The sequence below is a fragment of the Anomalospiza imberbis genome, chromosome 13, assembly GCF_031753505.1.
Source record: "Anomalospiza imberbis isolate Cuckoo-Finch-1a 21T00152 chromosome 13, ASM3175350v1, whole genome shotgun sequence".
Taxonomy (NCBI): Eukaryota; Metazoa; Chordata; class Aves; order Passeriformes; family Viduidae; genus Anomalospiza; species Anomalospiza imberbis.
Window position 1 is genome coordinate 3,955,989 of NC_089693.1, and position 17,748 is coordinate 3,973,736.

The 17,748-nt window shown below is 41.0% G+C and overlaps 2 long non-coding RNA genes across 3 annotated transcripts in view; both read left to right on the forward strand.

Annotated features, from left to right (window-relative positions):
• Positions 1 to 314: 314 nt before the first annotated feature.
• Positions 315 to 7,520, forward strand: LOC137481562 (uncharacterized). Of its 2 annotated transcripts, XR_011003539.1 has the most exons (4): positions 315 to 748; positions 2,656 to 2,778; positions 4,519 to 4,640; positions 7,402 to 7,520. It is a non-coding gene; the product is annotated as an uncharacterized lncRNA (long non-coding RNA). The 2 variants fall into 2 exon arrangements; XR_011003540.1 differs by lacking the exons at positions 315 to 748; positions 2,656 to 2,778 and adding an exon at positions 2,943 to 3,121.
• Positions 7,521 to 10,186: 2,666 nt separating this feature from the next.
• LOC137481753 (uncharacterized) overlaps positions 10,187 to 17,748 on the forward strand; it is a 47,558-nt gene continuing 39,996 nt past the window's right edge. Inside the window, exon 1 of the long non-coding RNA XR_011003646.1 lies at positions 10,187 to 10,916. This is a non-coding gene — a long non-coding RNA (uncharacterized lncRNA). The remainder of the gene's footprint in view (positions 10,917 to 17,748) is intronic.

The window sequence follows — 17,748 nt, forward strand, 5'->3', positions numbered from 1 at the left end:
TTGTCCCCAGAAGATACGGATCTGGCTGGATCTGCAGCTGTGGGCAGGGATCATTGGTTCTCAACAAATTTTTGCGTGTTCTTGGCAGTGTTTTGGAATTACCTGTTCAAAGGGCCAGTAAGAGCTGCAAGGAGCATGGGAGTGAAGGTGCTGCTCCTCCGTGCTTAGGGTGTCAGCAAGGCACCACTCCTGCTCTGTCCTTGTGGAGATAATTTGTTGCATTGTTTCTATTATTTTCATATATTATATTGACTGGGAGGTAAATCTTGTTTCTTCTTTCTCAAGGTTGCTTTGCATGTGGAAGACCTCTCTAATCCAATTTATACCATTCACAGAATGGCTGAGGTTGGAGAAGACCTCCAAGACCATGGAGTCCAACCTGTGACTGATCCTCACCTTGTCACCCAGACCAGAGCACTGAGTGCCACCTCCAGGCATTGCTTGGACACCTCCAGGGATGGGGACTCCAGCACTGCCCTGGGCAGTCTGTTCCAATGCTTAACAACCCTTTCCATGAAGAAATTCTTCCTGAAGTTTTCCTGCATGATCCCCTAGGGATGAGTGGAGTGTGGTAGTTTTTTTCCCTCATGGTGACCTGGTACCATGCCACAAGTGTGGTGCCTTAAAGTTCAAGGAAAAGAGCACAGGAGCTGGCACCACTCTTGTGAAATCAGAGAACCTTTGTGCTCTTCTGATCTCTTCACAATCCCTGGATGAGACAGGGGTTTTGGCAAGCTTTTGAAGCCAGGTTGGTTCCTGAATGGTGCAGTGTGCTGTCGTGAGGGTGGTGGTGTCCTGAGTGGACAGGGGCAGGGAGGGAGAGCTTGGAGTACCTTAGGCTGGTCCTGCTGCCAAGAGCAATGTATTGTCAAGTATGGCCTAGTTTTACTTACCTAGGGTGTGTTTAAAGAGGGATTGGCACCAGGAACAGGCCATTAAGCAATTGAAACTCTAATAGAAAAACATAACCTTATCACAGATTTTTTTTTAAAAAACCCTCAGAAAATAGCTCAAATATAAGGTTAATTGGAGCCAGAAATGTCAAACTAATGTAGCAATTTACCCTGGGAGACTGCCCTGGCCTTTGAGTATAGCAATAGTACAGACTACTGAGTAGGATAGTGAAGAAATATAATAGGATTTTATGTAGTCCCCTGTCATATTAAACGTTCTTTGCAATTAATTTCTTGTTGCAATGTTATTTTCACTGACCTATTTTTTTTTTGACCTCCTACAATCTTTAAGCTACCAAAGTAGGGCATACGGGAATTCACATTTCCTTAAAAAAAAAAAAAAACCTTAACTTAAACCACTATCAGTATACACATTGCAGTGTAGACTAATATTAACTCAGTGCAGTACAAAAATGCCATTGGCTCATTCTAGCAGAGCCTTGAGTTTTGTGCCGTACTGATCCATTCAGGAAAATGCTGCTTTTGAGCAGCTCGTTCAGAAACAGGTGGGAGTTTTCTTGGACTGAGAGTCTGAGGATGTCTGCCCAGTGAATGGAGCACGATAGGTGGTCCCTCTTTTCCTCCTTCTGGTTCCTGGCTCTGTTCCTTCTACTATTAACTGGACGTCAGACCAAGATAGCTGGGTATAGTGATCTGCTCTGATTAATCCAAAACTGCTGGATGCAAAATTAATAATGGTGAAGTTCAAAAGCTGTGGAATAGCCAGGGAGCCTGGCAGATTCCAGCTGCTCTGACTCCAACTGAATCCCTTTCCACCTGGGCTGGTTACATAATCCATTTTTACTTTATAATCAAACATTACTGGAGTGATTTACTCTCTATATTTTTATATAAACTTCCCCAGTTTACAATACAGAAATGGCTGTATTTCTCTGGAGTTCTGATGTTTCCTGACAGCATCTCTTTGTCTGAAGGTGTGAGTGGGTAGGATAGTCAAATCTATAAATAGATCATTCCAGGAGAGTGTGAAATCTCCATCACAAAGACAGATAGGTGTCTGCTAGAAACAATCAGGTAGTTTGGAAGCAAAGGGAGTGACAGGATCTCCAGAAATACCTTTCACTCCTATTTTTCTCTTGTCCTAAAAGATGGAAAGTGCTACCCCAGGAGAGGGTACTTGCTGTCCAGGTTTGCAGTCGAGGTGACCAGCTCAAAGGAGAGAGAACAATACAGGCAAGAAAACTTTCTGATCTTGAATAAGAACTCATAACATAAGCCCAAGTATTTCCCAAGCAAATATCCTTAATATTTTCCCCTCTGGTAGTAAGGATTTTTTATTTTTAAAGTGGAGCTGGAACCAAATATCATTGAATCAAAGAAGGCAGCATTAATCAAAGCACATCAAAGATGTTCCTCATCAGTTGCCTGAAGGAACAGAATCTACAGCAGATCATCTTTCTTATGCTAAGCTGGAGAAATTCAGAGAAGAGAATTCTGTCTGTTTGCTCTCAGATGAACACAGAAATAGTATTTTCAAGGTTTCTTTAATATTTCAGTGATTTGGTCCCTTCAGCCAGCATAATTTCTGAATCCCAGACTTAGATTTCCCAGGAATGTTTTTCATATGAAAATCAATCAAACGAAGTTTTAAAACTAAATATGTTGTGAGTTGCCTCTCCCAACAAAATTTCAGTAAATGTTTCCCTTTCTCAAAGTGTCTCTTTCTGTTCTCCCTCTCTAGGCCATGGCAATGGTACCCATGGGCCCTCGTTGCCTCACTACAGATGCATTTTCCTTGTGGTTTCACAGTACCTAGAAGGAGCAATCAGCTCAGCTGGATAAACACACGTCTTTTTCTGTTCAAGTAAGAAATCTTGCCCTTAGTTCAATTTTTTTGATGTTCCCTAATGCAGATCTTATGCCTGCTTGTATTTACTGTCTCTTTACGGAAGATCCAATTGTCACCTAAAAACTCTTGGATACTGAGTACAATGAAGTGATTCTTAGGCTATATAGACAGACCTTAATTTTAGATCTTAATACAATTACTCGAGCAGTTGATAAAACACACAGCAGCAAAACCTCTTGGTACATCCTGAGGACTTTGGGTGCAGCACTGGAAGATACCCACGCCTTTCATGTGGATTGCACCGCCAGAAATAAAATCCAGCAATGTGAGAGCATGAGCAACCTGCAGAGCCACCAAGGTCAGAGCTGTGGTTTTATGGTTTTCTAGGTCATGCATTGTGCACCTCCTCACTAACGAGTCCCAGAGCATTTTGCAGAATGTGAGCCCATGGGCTGAGTCCTGTTCCCTGGCTGGGACACGTTGGCATTTCAGTGCCAGCGACACTTTGCTCTGGTTGTTACAGGAGGAAGTGAAGAACAGAAGTTCCCCATCTGAAACTGCAGGGGGAAATTTAGTGTGCTAGAATGTAATTATCCAAACTGGAGCGTGGCCAGGATCCTGGAGTTAATAATACCCTCTGCTCTTGCAAAAAGTGTCATAGGAGCTTTAATGACTGTTACTGGTCAGCAGGCTTCACATCACATCTCCAAGACTGATATTAAACAATCAGAAGTGTGGGTATTCCAGTCTGCTGTGTAACACAAATATTTCTGGATGGCCTGTGGCTGCAGCCTTCAGGCTGAGGAGGGAATTAAGTTAAACAGCCAGGGAGGAGACATTAGTCTTAATAAAAATGATCCCATTAAAGGCAAATGACATGCAATTGCTGAAGAACAGCTGAGATGTGCCCTGAAGTGCCCAGAAAGTAGTTTTGGGTACACCAAATCACTAACCATCTTCAGTGACCCTGGAGTTTGGGGGAATGGAATAAAAAGAGGTTTCCAGCATCCTTTGTATAATAGGGTCATCTCCTCTGGAAATCTGTAGTTTGAATTTACCCTGATTTCTGTAATAGTGGGAGCTATGTGCAAATGAGTTGGGAAGTGGGTGTAAGTGGCAAGATTACATTGTGCTAATTAGCCTGGCATTGACTGAACTGTACAAAGCCTGGGAACTTCCACAGCAGGAAAGAGAGCACATCACAGAGAATCCCTTTCGTCACAACTGATTTGTGCCATGGGACTTCAATTAAAAACCAGACCAGGCCACTTTTAATCGCTTTAATGAGAAATCAGCGTTGTTTTTTTTTTTTTTAAAGAATCTTTTAAAAATTGTCTGTCTGCTTCTAACCGTGCAGCCCATCCTGATGGGAGATGAGGTGCTAATTATCTCTCTTGGAGGCTTTTTCTGAGCACAAGGTTTGTTATTCTGTACTGCACCTGGCACCACAGGCTCTGGTCCCTGGGATTAGTGGGCATTACTGCCAGCTGTAATAAAGAGTAGAAGGCCAATGATCCTGTATGTTGTTAAAATGAAGAAAGACTTGCACAGTTCTCCCCCTTAGTACATCCCAGTACATTGGTACTTACACCATAACAGTATTGTCTCAGGGAATATAAGTCTGTGACAGGATATTGCTGCTTTAACCACCTGAACTGCCTTTTAGTTCCAGTTTCAACTCAGTGTCACAAATATTACCCCTGTTTAAGATTAATTTGTGACAAAATGTCATATTAATACAGCTATATTTCCCAGGGGATAAATATGGCCTTTTGAAGAGCAGCCATGGCTGAATGCTATATAGGACTACAGAGAATTATCAACAGGCTTTTGCTTTAGCAAATGTCATGCTACCAGAAGAATGGTGCAGTTTGTGGGTAAGTATAGTCTATGAACCATTTTATTGTAAGAGGGAGGTTATGATATTTTCTTCCTATTAATCCATATCTCATCCCTAATTATATTAGCACCTCTCAGTGACACCTGATTAAGGATCTGAGGAGGAAAGTGTCAGTTACCTATTACTCCATCAGCATTGTATCACGTTTACTTTTGGCACCTTAGCTATTTAGATGTTTGCCTCGAGGTTTGTGTATCATTGGTAGAATTACTCCAGATTTACACCAATGGCTGTGCAATCACAGTTGATCTCTATGTGATGCTGAGGAGTTTTCTTGTAAGGAGCTAAATCCAGCACCAGTTGTAAGCACTGTAATTTCAGTGAAACCAATAACATCTGCACCTGCATGTGCTAAGGCTGACTTTGGAACAGTTTATCAGGTATTTTCTTTGTACTGAGGTAGAATAAACTTTGTATTTCATTGCACCTTTGGTACCTGTAGTATGCCTTGGATATGCCTGAGCTATTGAAACCAAACTTCTTAACAACCCTCAGATGTAAAGAAAAGGAAGATGAAAAAAAGTCCTAAAACTAATCTTTTGCCTCACAGCATTCCACCAAGATGACTCAGAAAATGACAAGGGAACCAGACTGCAAATTAGGCTCTAGTGCTTGTTGGAGACATTTGCCACCGGTTAAAATGAGTTATTGAAACAGTAAAAGCTGAGGACTTCAGAGCAACTTTGACTGACAACAATAATTACACTTATTCTTGTTCTTCTAAGAAATACAGTGCAGGCTAGGCATAATGAATGTATGAAAATGATATTCAACATCTGAGTAGAAGTAGATGCAGGTCCAAACAGTTTAAATGTCTTCTGTACAAATTTCTGCACATTTTTATGTGTTAAAAGTAGCAGTAGTTACCAGGCAGGTGTGTAAGTTTGCTTTACAGGAGTAGTGAGCCAATCTTTCAATGTTTCCTAAAGAAGCCTCTGTGAGTAAAGGCTGTCTTGCACCCAAAGCAGGCTGAGGGTTCAGGAGAGCAAATGCAGTTCATGGGGCGCTTCCACCCGATCCTTGCAGCCTGTCTCTGGAGGAGGTGCCTAATGATTCTTTGAACCACATCCAGATGCTGCCAGGTGATCAAATGATGTCTTTGGTATCCAAGGACAGCCCTGTGCTCAGTCTGACCCTCCACAATGCTCCTCACAGGCAGAGAGGAGGTGGAGCTGATGTGTGTGGACTTCTGTATCCACACACAGCTTGGTGCCTTGGGTGGGGAGCCCTCCAAAGATCTAAAATTAGGAGCTCTTCTTTCTGGCTAACCAGGCTTACTCTCATCTGACAGGCGAGTGTTACCAAGATCAGGCTTTTCTAGACAGTGCCTTAGGACTGGGCTGGGCACTAAAGGGTTGGGAGTACTCAAGTTTTAGGTGCCCTTTCTTATGTGTCTGTGCTGTCTAATGCCACAATGGGCTATCACATGATGATATAAAATAACAATTGTTTTGTAGCTAGTAACCATTCATTTTTTTCATCTTCCTAATTTGATATCTGCCTTGCATCTCCTTCTCCTGCAGTTCTGATTGAAGACCCTGTACCCTCCCACCTCTCTCACACAGTGAAGCCAGGCTTGTAGCTGTGCTCTGCTAGCAGGTGCTTCCAATTTCTGCAGTAGATGTTTCTGCTGTGAGAAAATGACTTTCCCTCTCCCCTGTCCTGGTCAGGGAGCTGGATTTATTTTATAACACCAGGCATAGTGTGGGAGAAGGCAGTGATGTAGCTGACCCTTCTTACAAGGCCACAACAATGCCAGGAAAGTGACTGGAGACCAAGGGTTGGTTTATTGACCCTGGTAGATCACATTGCTGGGAGTTCATCAGCAGGGTTAACATTCATAGGGAAAGGAAAAATAAGAAGTTAGTCAATCCAAAAGTGCCAATAAAGAGTTAAATTAATGGAGGAAAAGGAAAAAAAAATCTTAATGCTGGAGAATGATTCTGCTGGCTTACTTATCAGGTTCATGCTGAGCCCAGTCATAATTGGAATGTACCCTTTGTAAAGTTTATTGGGTCCTGGGGCAGCTTGTTACTGAACCGGTCAATTAATCTATTTTTTTTTTAATGAGTTAGGGGATTTCCTTTTGTGGAAAATCACCAGGAAACCTGACCAAATGCCCACAGCTTTGGGAAAGCATGGCCTTAACATATAGAAAACCCTTCCTCCACAATTAGGAGAGGAAATAGACACCTCCCCTTATGGGCAGCATATCTGACCAATCCAGGAACAAAATAGATGGGATTTCACCATTGACTTGCAGGTTGTCGAGGGAGGATCACCATGAAACAAGATTACTTGAATGCAGCTTGGTGCTGAAGGAAATAAAACTGTTGAGTCTCCCTGCTGAGAGACAAATGATTTCCATTTAAAAACCTGTTTGTTCCATGCTGTAACTCCCAATGTAGCAATAATTAATGATATCAGAAGGTTACGAAAGACATTCTGTTGTGCTTGCTCTGTTCTAGGCATGAAATTGGATTAACATGAAGATAAACTTAGACTTTAAATCTGTTGAGGAAATCAGTAATTATGTCAAAATTCACAAATACTAATCTTTTTAAGTGTGGCAAGATACTGTTCATCTATCAGCAAAACATCCTCCTTTGTCAGAATTCTTTTGAAAGGTTAATTTCTTAATATACTTGGATTTCCAGCATCAGAATGTTGTGGAGATGCAGCTTGTTGAATAAACATAAACAATCTTACCTCTGGAATCGTGGTTATTTCTGTTTCAGTGGCATCCAGCCAGTGCCCTCTCATGAGGAAGAATCAATTTGCAAAGTATTAAGTCCTTGGCTTCTGCTGAGGAGAGGTGACCACCCATGAAAACAACTGACATGAAAAGAATGTAAGGTATGGCAGTGCATACTTATTAAAAGTGTATCTTTGCTGGAAATGAGCACATGGAAACACTGTTGGCTTTAGGGATAAGAATAGGTACAATTACAAAGGCTCTGAACTTAATTTTGGTAGAAATTCACTGTGTGGTTGGAAGGAGAAGGGACTGCATGTCTTATATTTTCAAATATTTCATGAGTCCAGTGCTGGCCCTGATGCTGCCATAGCTATTTTTAGGCAGCTTCTGTAAAACCACAGAGGTGACAGAGCTGTGTCAATGTGTGCAGTGATTCAGTCTGCAGAGGAACCTGCCCAGGTGTAGCTGATACTCCTGGGGTGGAAGCTGGGCCTGGTACACCCACTGAAGTTGCAGTCACACCTTCCCATTGCTATTTAGATCTACCCTGAGGGAGCACATGAGCTTTGAGTGCCCATTTAATTAAGTAGCTTTGTAGTACAATTGTAGTAGAAATAGAAAAAAATAACCTTCAGTGCTTGATTCCCTTCTCAGTGGGAATGCAGGTAGTGAACACTTGTATAAATCTATTAGGAAGGGTCCTCAATACCATCAACCATGAAACGTGCATCCAAAACCACTTGAGACTTAGAAATCTTACTGCAAGAGAATGAAAGTAGTTTCATTCTTTCTTCGTTCTTTTAAAATGCAGGTGAAAAAGAAAAGGTTTCAAATCAGGAAGGTGTTTGGGAGGCTGAGGAGGCTGTGTCTGTAGGCATGTGCTGCTGGGGCAGCACAGAGGTGGTGTAGTTCAAAAGGCTGGCAAGTGTCTCAGTAAAATGTGGCTTTGCTTTAGTGCACAGTGCTGGCAAAAAGAGAGGCTGTTTGTAGCATCAAGTGTGCAGCATGTGAGAAAGGTGAATTTGGCAGCAGCTGAATGTTAGGAAAATCTAAGCTGAAGGCTGACAGGTAACTTCAATATTTTGGTGAACAGGGTTTTGAACAGAGAACTGGATTTTTTTTCCTTTAGGTAGAAAAAAAAGATAAGGAAATAATTTTACAAATAATATTTTAAATGTGTTTGCATAAAGCAAAACACCTTTTATATATACCCAGCCACATCTAGCCTCTTCATAAAAGTCTGTGTTGAAAAAGAGTATACAACCTCTATAGGTATTTCTTGTAGCCATGCAGTAGTTTCTCCACACGTAAAAATCTCACATTCTGCTTACCTGCACATTAATCTAACTCCATTTTCTAATGGGGATCATTTGGTTCTTCTAATCTACAAAACTCTTTCAAATTTTTGACGATATTTATCAAATCTCTCTCTTCTTTTTCTAGGGGAGCTGTCATCTTGGTAAACATGAAGAAACAGGATATGAATGCAGTGGCTGTGGCTGTGTTTGACCCGTGGTGCAGGGACAGCAGCTCCTGTTCAGCAGGTCTGGTCTCTGCATCTGCCTGATCCATGGACAGAACGTGGCTTTTGCCATTTCCTGGCTGGAGGAGTCAAACCAACACACCCTGAGCTGTGGCACGTGGCCTTACTGGTCAGTTGGGTTAAACATAAGGATACTGGTTCATTATTTTTCATGTTATTATATATTCTCTTTACCAATTTATTTTTCATTTTTTCCTATGCCTCTTTCTTTATCATAGGCTGCTTGCATGGGCTCAGCCATAAAATCATCTCTCTATGAAAGAAACATCCTTCTATTTATTGTGTCTATTTTTTTATGACAATTTTTACTTTGAATTTATTTTATTTAACAATACTCTACTTCTTTCCTTTCAGTACATTATAACTACTCCTTCCTGTGTCATTTGGAACTGACCAAAGTTGGCAGATCTCAAATTTCTTTTTGCTCTTTGAAATGTGCAGTTTCTTTCTCCTTCAGTGATAATGGGCATTGTGTTTCCTTAGAAATATTTTTGGGGGCCTATTATTCCTCAGCCACTTCAGTTGGCAAACTGAAGGCTTGGAAACAAATTAGCTTGGATGGCAGCCCAAGCTGTCAAAATGAGCCTTCCATTCATTACTGAATCATCCACCTCCTGCATTTAGATCTTCAGCCTCACTTTTCCAGTAAGCTTCTCAGTAGAGTTCTTGGAATTCTTTTTTCTGTCACTTTTGAACTAAACTCCTCCACTCTACTTCATTTACGACCACACAGCAAAGCTACTTCCCCATTATCTGAAAGCAGTGAACTAATAACGAAAGTATAGAGGGCAGAGCTGGTCATAGTTTTTGGTAGAAGACATTAAAATTATATTTTTCTCACATATTATTCCTCTATGAATTACCTGAGGCCGAGGCCTTGATCATTTTGTCAGGCAAGAAATTCCAGGTAGCAAAACTGATTCCTACATGGGTGTCATTAAAATTGTATTATTAGCCTTGCTCTGAAATGATCTGGAGATGAGGTAGGAAGGTCTTGTATCACTTATGGCCTTCAAATACTCTTCCCCACTTCTTTCTGGGCTTTGGGGTTTCTTTGTGTGGTTTTTTTTCTGCTTGGTTTTTCTTCTCCCCTGTCTTTGTCAATAAACATTTTCTTAGAGGAATAAATCTCTCAGAAATATTTTATAGCACCTTTTCCCTCTTCTCGCTTGGTGTTAACATGGACTTTTTTAAGGGAGTTTTCAGAACAAAACATGTTGGTTTTGTGCATTAATTTCTTTTCCCCCGCCATTGTAGGAAAATCTTTTTGTGCTTCTATTTTTTAAAATAGAAAAACTATTCCAATTGTTAGTGAAAGGTAGTTAAAACAAGTTAACATATTTGAAGGTTCCAGTACAACCTGGAAATTATCTGAACTGTGTGGGGGATTTGTGGAGGAAAGAAGTATCCAGGCAGAAGCATATCCTTGGCACTCCTTCTATGGGGTAGACAAGGAGAGCTGGTGTAGAGACCAGGAGGCTTCAGAGTTCTATTGGAAACTTCTTTAAAAATCCATAAAATTAACCTTGATTCTACAGTAGAATTCTATCTGACTGAAATCCAACAGAATGAAGGGGAAGGAGGCAAATTTCTCGGCCGCAGCCCACACTCTCAGAATGGACAGTGTTAATATTAGAGATTCTGGAGAAATTTCCACTGACAATGCAGCTGTTGGGATGAGGTGTCCAGGAAGGAACAAGTATAAAACCTTGTAAAGTTTTAGAAGATAAAGTTGGGAAAAATACATATATATTTCTAGCAGAAAGGGAACTTTAGTTCTTCATTACTGGGTTTGAGGCTGGACCAGAAAAGGTGTTGGACTTTTCTCATGGGAAGGGTCACACCTTTATTTCTTATTTCTTGCTAAAATCACGTGTGTCCCTCCAGTCTGAATATAGACAAGCATCACTTGTGGCTTGGACAACAAAAGCCATGGACCACAAGGACTTCAGATACCTGGAAAAACATGGAGAGAGCATGGGGACAGCTGCTAGGCTGTGTTAGTCTAGAAGGTGCCTATTCCCTTGGTCACTACTGCCTTGTTTTGATCTCAAGCAATGTTTTTGTTTACTCTGGAGCTGCACTCTTTATTCAGTCACTTCCTAATCTTCCTAAGCCCAAGTTGGGCCAATAACCCCAGCAACTCTATTTTTGCTGTGCTTGTCAGCAGGGAAGTGAAGAATAAGCTGGAAAACTGCTTTTTGGATTCAAGTTCAGTTGTAAATAACTGCTGCTGCACACAAAAAGTTGCATAATAATGGCATAGGATGAACTGAATTTTGCAGAAAGTGTAATAAGTTTTTTTTTCCTTTTCCAAATAACAGAACTCCTGATTTACGGACAAAGCAGATTAGAAGAGACAGGACACCCACAGGCCTCTCTCACTGTCAATAGCAGCAGAGTTATCCATGATGTGGCCTGAAACAGGTACAGCATCAAGGCAGCTGAGGTTCTGTGATTCTGCCATCAGGTGAAAACAAGCACAGCAAATTAAGCAGCAAATTGACAGGGAGAAGCCAAGCCCAGCAGGGCACACAGGGGTGTTTTCTGTGATGTATCCTACAAACTGAGGTCATTTTCTAACCCATTTTCTACTGCCCCACATGAAGATGGATACTAGCACAACAGTGAGTTAGCAAAGCAGATTTGATTGCAGTTGCACTTCTTGTGATGCAACTTCATCTCTTTTTTTCCTTAACCAACTTCTCTGGGATTCTGACACAATGATAATTCTGTTACAAAAATTAAAAAAAAATACCAAAAAAATATATACTATTGCTCTTCTAAGCAGGTAAGTCTATTTCCCTTTTTTGTCAAGCAGGAATGTTGCCTCCCAAATTAAATACACACTTAGCATAAGTACACTGTGGTGATTATTGCAATTCAGGGACTAACGATTTCCTTTCTCTCAAGCTTTCCTGCTATGCAGTTGGTTGTGTTTCCACACTTCTGGTGGTGAATTAACTCCCTGTGGATAACATAGCTTCGCTTGCGGCAGATGTCAAGACTCTTAATCAGAATTTAAGTAGCTTCAATTACATTTACTTAATTCACTTTGGAAGTGGAGTAAGTTAAATTGAATTAGACCTACTTTAATTCTGAATGAGTATGTCCACACAGATATTCAATACTTTTCAGCTAATCTGTTCTAAAAATTAATTCAGGTTCTGTTTGCAAGCACTCTCCAAAGTACAGATACAGAGCCTGTGGGTGCTGGAGATAAGGAGTAGGGAGGGACAGACAATGCTGGGTATGAAAAAGATGGCTGGGGACATTTGGGTGCAATAAGTGCAATTCCATAGCAAACAAGAAATGCATTTAGCCACGGTACACAAAAGCCTGGATCTTTTTGTGCCTGGTTAGAATGAAATGTGCTCGGAGAGCAGCTGCCCCCATGCCTGGGTTTGCTCTTTGGGATGCAACTGCAATCAAGGTGGTTGAAATTGTAATATATAGACAGATGTCATGGTAAATGGAACCAAAAATGTATCTGTTCCTTTATCTGTTGGCAGCAGTGGCCAACTGCAGAGCTTCTGAGGAGGATAAAACTCTGCACTAATCCCTGGTGCATTCCTCCAGAAGAAGTTAGCAGGGGTTCAGGATTTCCTGAGTCAGAAATGGAGTTTCAGAGCAATTATTAATTGCTCATAATGGATTTTTCCCATGAATTGCTGAGCACTTTAGCACTTTACTAAAACAGAAATGTTTACCATTGTCCGCATGGTCTCTGTCATTTGTATTACCTACCCATCATTTGTAGAATGCAGTTCTGGGATTAATCCTGCAGGTACATGGCCAACAAAATAATGAATGGCCCTATGAAGCTTGCAAAGTTATTATCCACCATGTCCTGAACAAGCACACAGTCCTGATCATCCTCTCTGAAAAAGGATGCGATAGAAAAAGAGAAGATACAGAGGGGGGCAACAAGGGTGTGTAAAGTTTGAAAATGGATTTCCTGGAAGAGACTAAATAAAATAGGGCAGTTAGGTTTGGAAGCGAGACAGGTAATACAGGTGTGTGTGAAGTCATAAATGGCATGGGAAAAATGAACTGGAAATCACTATCCCCTGCTATAATGTAAGACTAAAGGAGCAATGAAGGGAATTTCAAAGTAGCTACGTTGGACCAGAACAAACAGAACTGCTTTTTCACACAGTGCATAATTCAGTTGTGGAACTTATTCCTGACAGATATAGATTCAAGAAGCAATTAGACAAATTCATGGAAAATGGGTCCAGCAGGGGCTATTAAACACGCTGATGCAGATGCAACCTCTGGCTCAGGAAATCCCCATCTGGCAGATTGCCAGAAGCTGGAAGGTGGAAGAAGCATCACTCTAGACCTGATGTGTTTCTCTGGTCTTTCTCTGAGTAACCCAGCAGTGGGTTGCTGCTTAGTGTGAGCTTCAAGCCTCCATGGAAGATTGTGCCTTCTTAGGTTTTTATTTATCCCTTCTTGGACATTGCTTGTATTCCATGTATGCCATTGTTTACTTCCCTCTCTTTACAGGGCTGTGTTATAATTTGGATGTTTGATTTTTGGCAATAGTTGAATTGTGCACTCTGAAGCCTAAAGTGTCAGCCTGCTGTTGTGACAGTACAGTAATGCATAAGCCACCATAATTAACCCTGTGACAAAAGACACAGGTTCCACATCCCCATCCCTGCCCACATGGTGAGTGGGAATGATTAGCAGTTCAGTGCTTACAGGAAGCAATTGATGGTCTGGCAGAAAAATCGAGGGAGTGAATTCCAGAGTGCCTACCTCCATCCTTTTAAACCACTTGAAGATTAACAGCCACTGGTGGGGCTGTCCAGTCTGCCTAGCACCATTATAAAGAAAGGTGCTACATTTCTAGGCTGGACTTTTCTCTTGTAATTTCCAGTTGTAGAAATCTGTGGGTTGCATTAATTCATCTGTAGAGGCTGAGTTAAAGCAGAGAGATTGGTTTGCTGGAATCATGCCCCTGAAATGGGGAACAGCAGGGAAGTGGCCCCTGCCAGAGCAGTGTGATAGGAGCAAGAAATACCAGGTACAGTCCTGGAAATACAGAGCCAGCTCCTGCCCCAGCACTAATTTCTGGCACAACATTGAGCAAATCCTCTGTTCTTCAAAAAAACTGGTTCCCAAGGGTGAATATACCTCTGTATATTCAGCTGCAGAAAGACCACAGCTTCTTCCCTTTGTCTGCCTTTTCATTCCTCTTGGGTTTGGGCTTCACAGAGCTCTACAAACCCCCCAACTATAGATCAATGTATCTGATACTCTTATTAATGCTGTATTCAGGTTCCAATTCTATGCTGAATGATACCCCACTGCTTCTGGGGGAAAATCTTTGTCTTTTTCCTTCTGTGACTAAGAAATGGCTCATGGTGCATTGAGCTCATAGATTCTCTTTGATTGTGAGTGTAACCTTTCAGCGTGAGGCTGCTGGTGCAAGTGAAATCAAAAAGCCTTTGTGAAAGTGTCTTAACAAGCCAGTGGTGTGATGGTCTAAGCTCTCACCTGGCTCCCAGTCAGCCTGAGCTTGACCAGGTTCTTAACATTGCTAAAAGGTGATTTCAGGCACATTGGGCTTTCTGATTACTTGCCACAAAACAATTAAAACATTGGTTTTGCACTCCCAGAGTGCTTGTCCCTAACACTGCCTAAATGAATCACATGCTGTTTTTCTTAACCCAAATGGGATAGATTTGGAGTTACACTGTGATAACTCCTGAGTATAATAAATAGAAAAATATAAAGGCAACCCCTTTTCTCATCACAACCTCCTAAAGGGAAAAGGCACAAGTGCTCCAGTGTCTTTGCAGAATGAAAACAGTTGATGCCCAGGGCCTGGTCTAAGTGAGGGAGAATAAGAAAAATCTACATTCAAAATAAACAAAAGTGAGCTTCCTGGCATATAGATGAACCTGTTCCTCAGGGAGGAACTCACCACTTTACACCTGTAATGCCTATGTGCCTTTGCCCTGAATGCTTTCAGCATTTGCATTTTTGTCATCTAAAAGCTGTTGCTTTGAGTTCTGTGACTATATCTACATAGCACTAAAGGAGAATGAAAAGCTCTTCTGTGACTGTAAAAGTGCCTAAATCAATCAATAAATATTGGTTTAAATGAGTGTTAGGTGCTACACAAGCAGTATTGATGTGAACTGAGGAGGAAAAGAGAAACCTTGAGGTATGTAGGTCTGTTCCCCTAGGATATGTCCAAGTGTACTTATTTTCCTGTACTTTCAGCTTCTATAGTGAAAATAAGCACCTAAATTCCTTTGAACAGCTGAACTTATGTTAATTGAATTGGAAGAGATGCTGGTGCCTGCATGAAGCTGCTGCTAGAACTGCCTTAATAAGTTATCATGATTTTCAGCTAATCTTCCTGTTTGTCAGATTTAAAACAAAGGTAGTGGGGTCAGTGACTTTCCAGAGACCTCATAGTGGAATTGTTGTAGGACTGTTGTAAGAACCCAGGCCCATCAGTTCTGAGGTCTGAGCACCATGGGCTGTTTGTTTTAAGGCTGGCTGCTCTTTTGAAATGCAGTATTTACCAATAACTAGGAAATATTAATGGGACACATTAAAAAAAAAAAATCTGTAGTGTGTCCTGCCTAGTTCAAATGAATTCATCTGCTGTTTTGGGGAAGATTTTCTATCCACAGGTGAACCCTATAAGGTTCCAAAGGGAGATACTGAGAAAAGGGAAGGAAGGCTGTCAGGTACAGGCTCATCTGCAGGGTAGGAGGGAAAAGGATCAGATACATGCAGTGCATCAAAAGGAACAAAAGTGTGTGTTAGGTTAATTATTGGGGTCGAAAATACATTTTCTGTGCTGCCTTGGAAAAAGTGGCAGGGGAAGGAGATGTAGGAAAAAACAGCTTGGCACTTATGGGCACTGTGGCACAGTGGAGAGGGGGCCTGGGTGCCGGGGGGAGATGGAGAAGGCCACCAGTAAAGAGCTTCCAGTTCTGAGGCTCTGTTCTCAACTGTTCAGCTGCTTTGCACATTGCAAAAATAATAATTATTGTTTATTAGGAACCTATCCATCAGCTGATGCCTCAGCTGCCTCTCGAGATCAGAATATAAACCAAATTGGGCTGCTGCTCTCAATAAAGAGATTTTTAATCTGTTTCAGAGCAACTGTGTGACACTGAAGTCATTCTAAGGTTAACTGGGAAGGAGTTCTGGGAGACTGAGGTTGTAGGAGAATTATTTGTACAAACAGTGTCTTTTTTCAAATGAAACCAGTCTGAGGGTTATGCCTGTGCTTATTAAGGCAGAACAGTATGAAAAGAGTTTGAAGATTGGAAGCAGATCTTGGTGCCTGCCCATTAAATGCCTGAGACATGAGAACCAACTTTTTAAACTCTACTTTTATGATCGTCAAGTCTGTGACAGGTCAGTGTTTAGTCTATTATCTTATCAGCTAGTGGCTACATATTCATTGGAGAGAGATGAGCTGTCCATTATATGTATTTTGTACTTTTATGATGAAAGATAATTTGTGTAAAAGCATCCAAAGCGTAGGCATTTTGGGATGCTTTTAACATATCAAAAGAATCTGATCTGTATCTGTCTTTTTCCTCTAGCCAAATTACTCACCAGGAATACTGATTCTTTTATTTCCTTTTCATTCATTTTCCATACAGTCTGTGTTAAAAAAAAATCCATTTTCTTTATTTTCTTTTTATTTTCTATATAAGGGGTGCAGAATAAGAAGTGGAGAGTAAGACACAAACCAAAAACACAGAAATAAGGGCTGTTTGTATTGTCTTTTAAAATATTTGTTCTAATTATTTATTGCATCAAGTGTTGGTGTAGAGGGAACATTCTTCTACTCCCTCTGTAAATTTTCTCCTAATGTTCCCTCATATTTCTCAGAGTGGGAAATTTTACAGTAGCAAAACAATCTGGAAGGGACTGGCTTCTTTATAAACCTCTGCTTTGTTATCAGGCTGTTTTGAATGAATTGATCTTAGCATGTGTCTCCAGTAATCCAATAGAGAAGATGCTTCTCTGTCTGCCAGACTGGAAGCTTGGAGCAGTGTTAAGCAGCCAAGTGAGTTAGGTCTTGGGATTGAAAGTCTCCTTTTTCTGGAGATTTTTTGGTGAAGCCCGAATAGTTTGGAAGGATGTTCAGTCTTTTGAGTCATGTGGGGTTGTGGAGCTATGCCACAATAAGATCTTTGACCAGGAAAAGATATTGTTTGACTGGGAAGCTGTCTTCCACTGTTCCTTCTTCTCCATATGTGGAAATACACGGTTGCCGTGGAGTTGTAGCAGGCTGGTCTACTCATTTTGCAAGTCTCTCAAAGTTTTAACCCTTTTCAACTTGCTAATCTGCCCCTTTTTTCTTCTTGGACAGAAACTCTTGGGTTTAAGCCTTTTGACCACTCTCTTACTCTGATTTTGTTATTTTGGGGTTTTTTAAATTAAATTACATAGATATATTTCCAAGGGAACCATGGATACCACGAGCTCTGAAGACCAGAGATTAAAATCACCATATAAAAGATCTAGAAAGGTTCAGAGCACATTGGCCTGGTAATGATGATGTCAGTGGTGATTGTGTTTACTTTCAGATATTTTGGAGAGCATACACAATATGTCTAATACGTTGTTTTGAGGAATAGATTAGGAATATATCATAGGAATGGCTGGTGGCTTCACAAAGCAAGGGAATTTGTAGCTGTGAGCTTGAAGTGTTTTTTTATGCTCAAGGTCTTTGTGTTTTAAGAAAATGCTTCATTATCTTATATCACCTTTTGCTCCTGAGGGCTTGCTCCTGAACAGTCAGGATGAGGAGTAACTGCTTGATTTAAGCCAGAGATTCATGGCAGTTTAAAT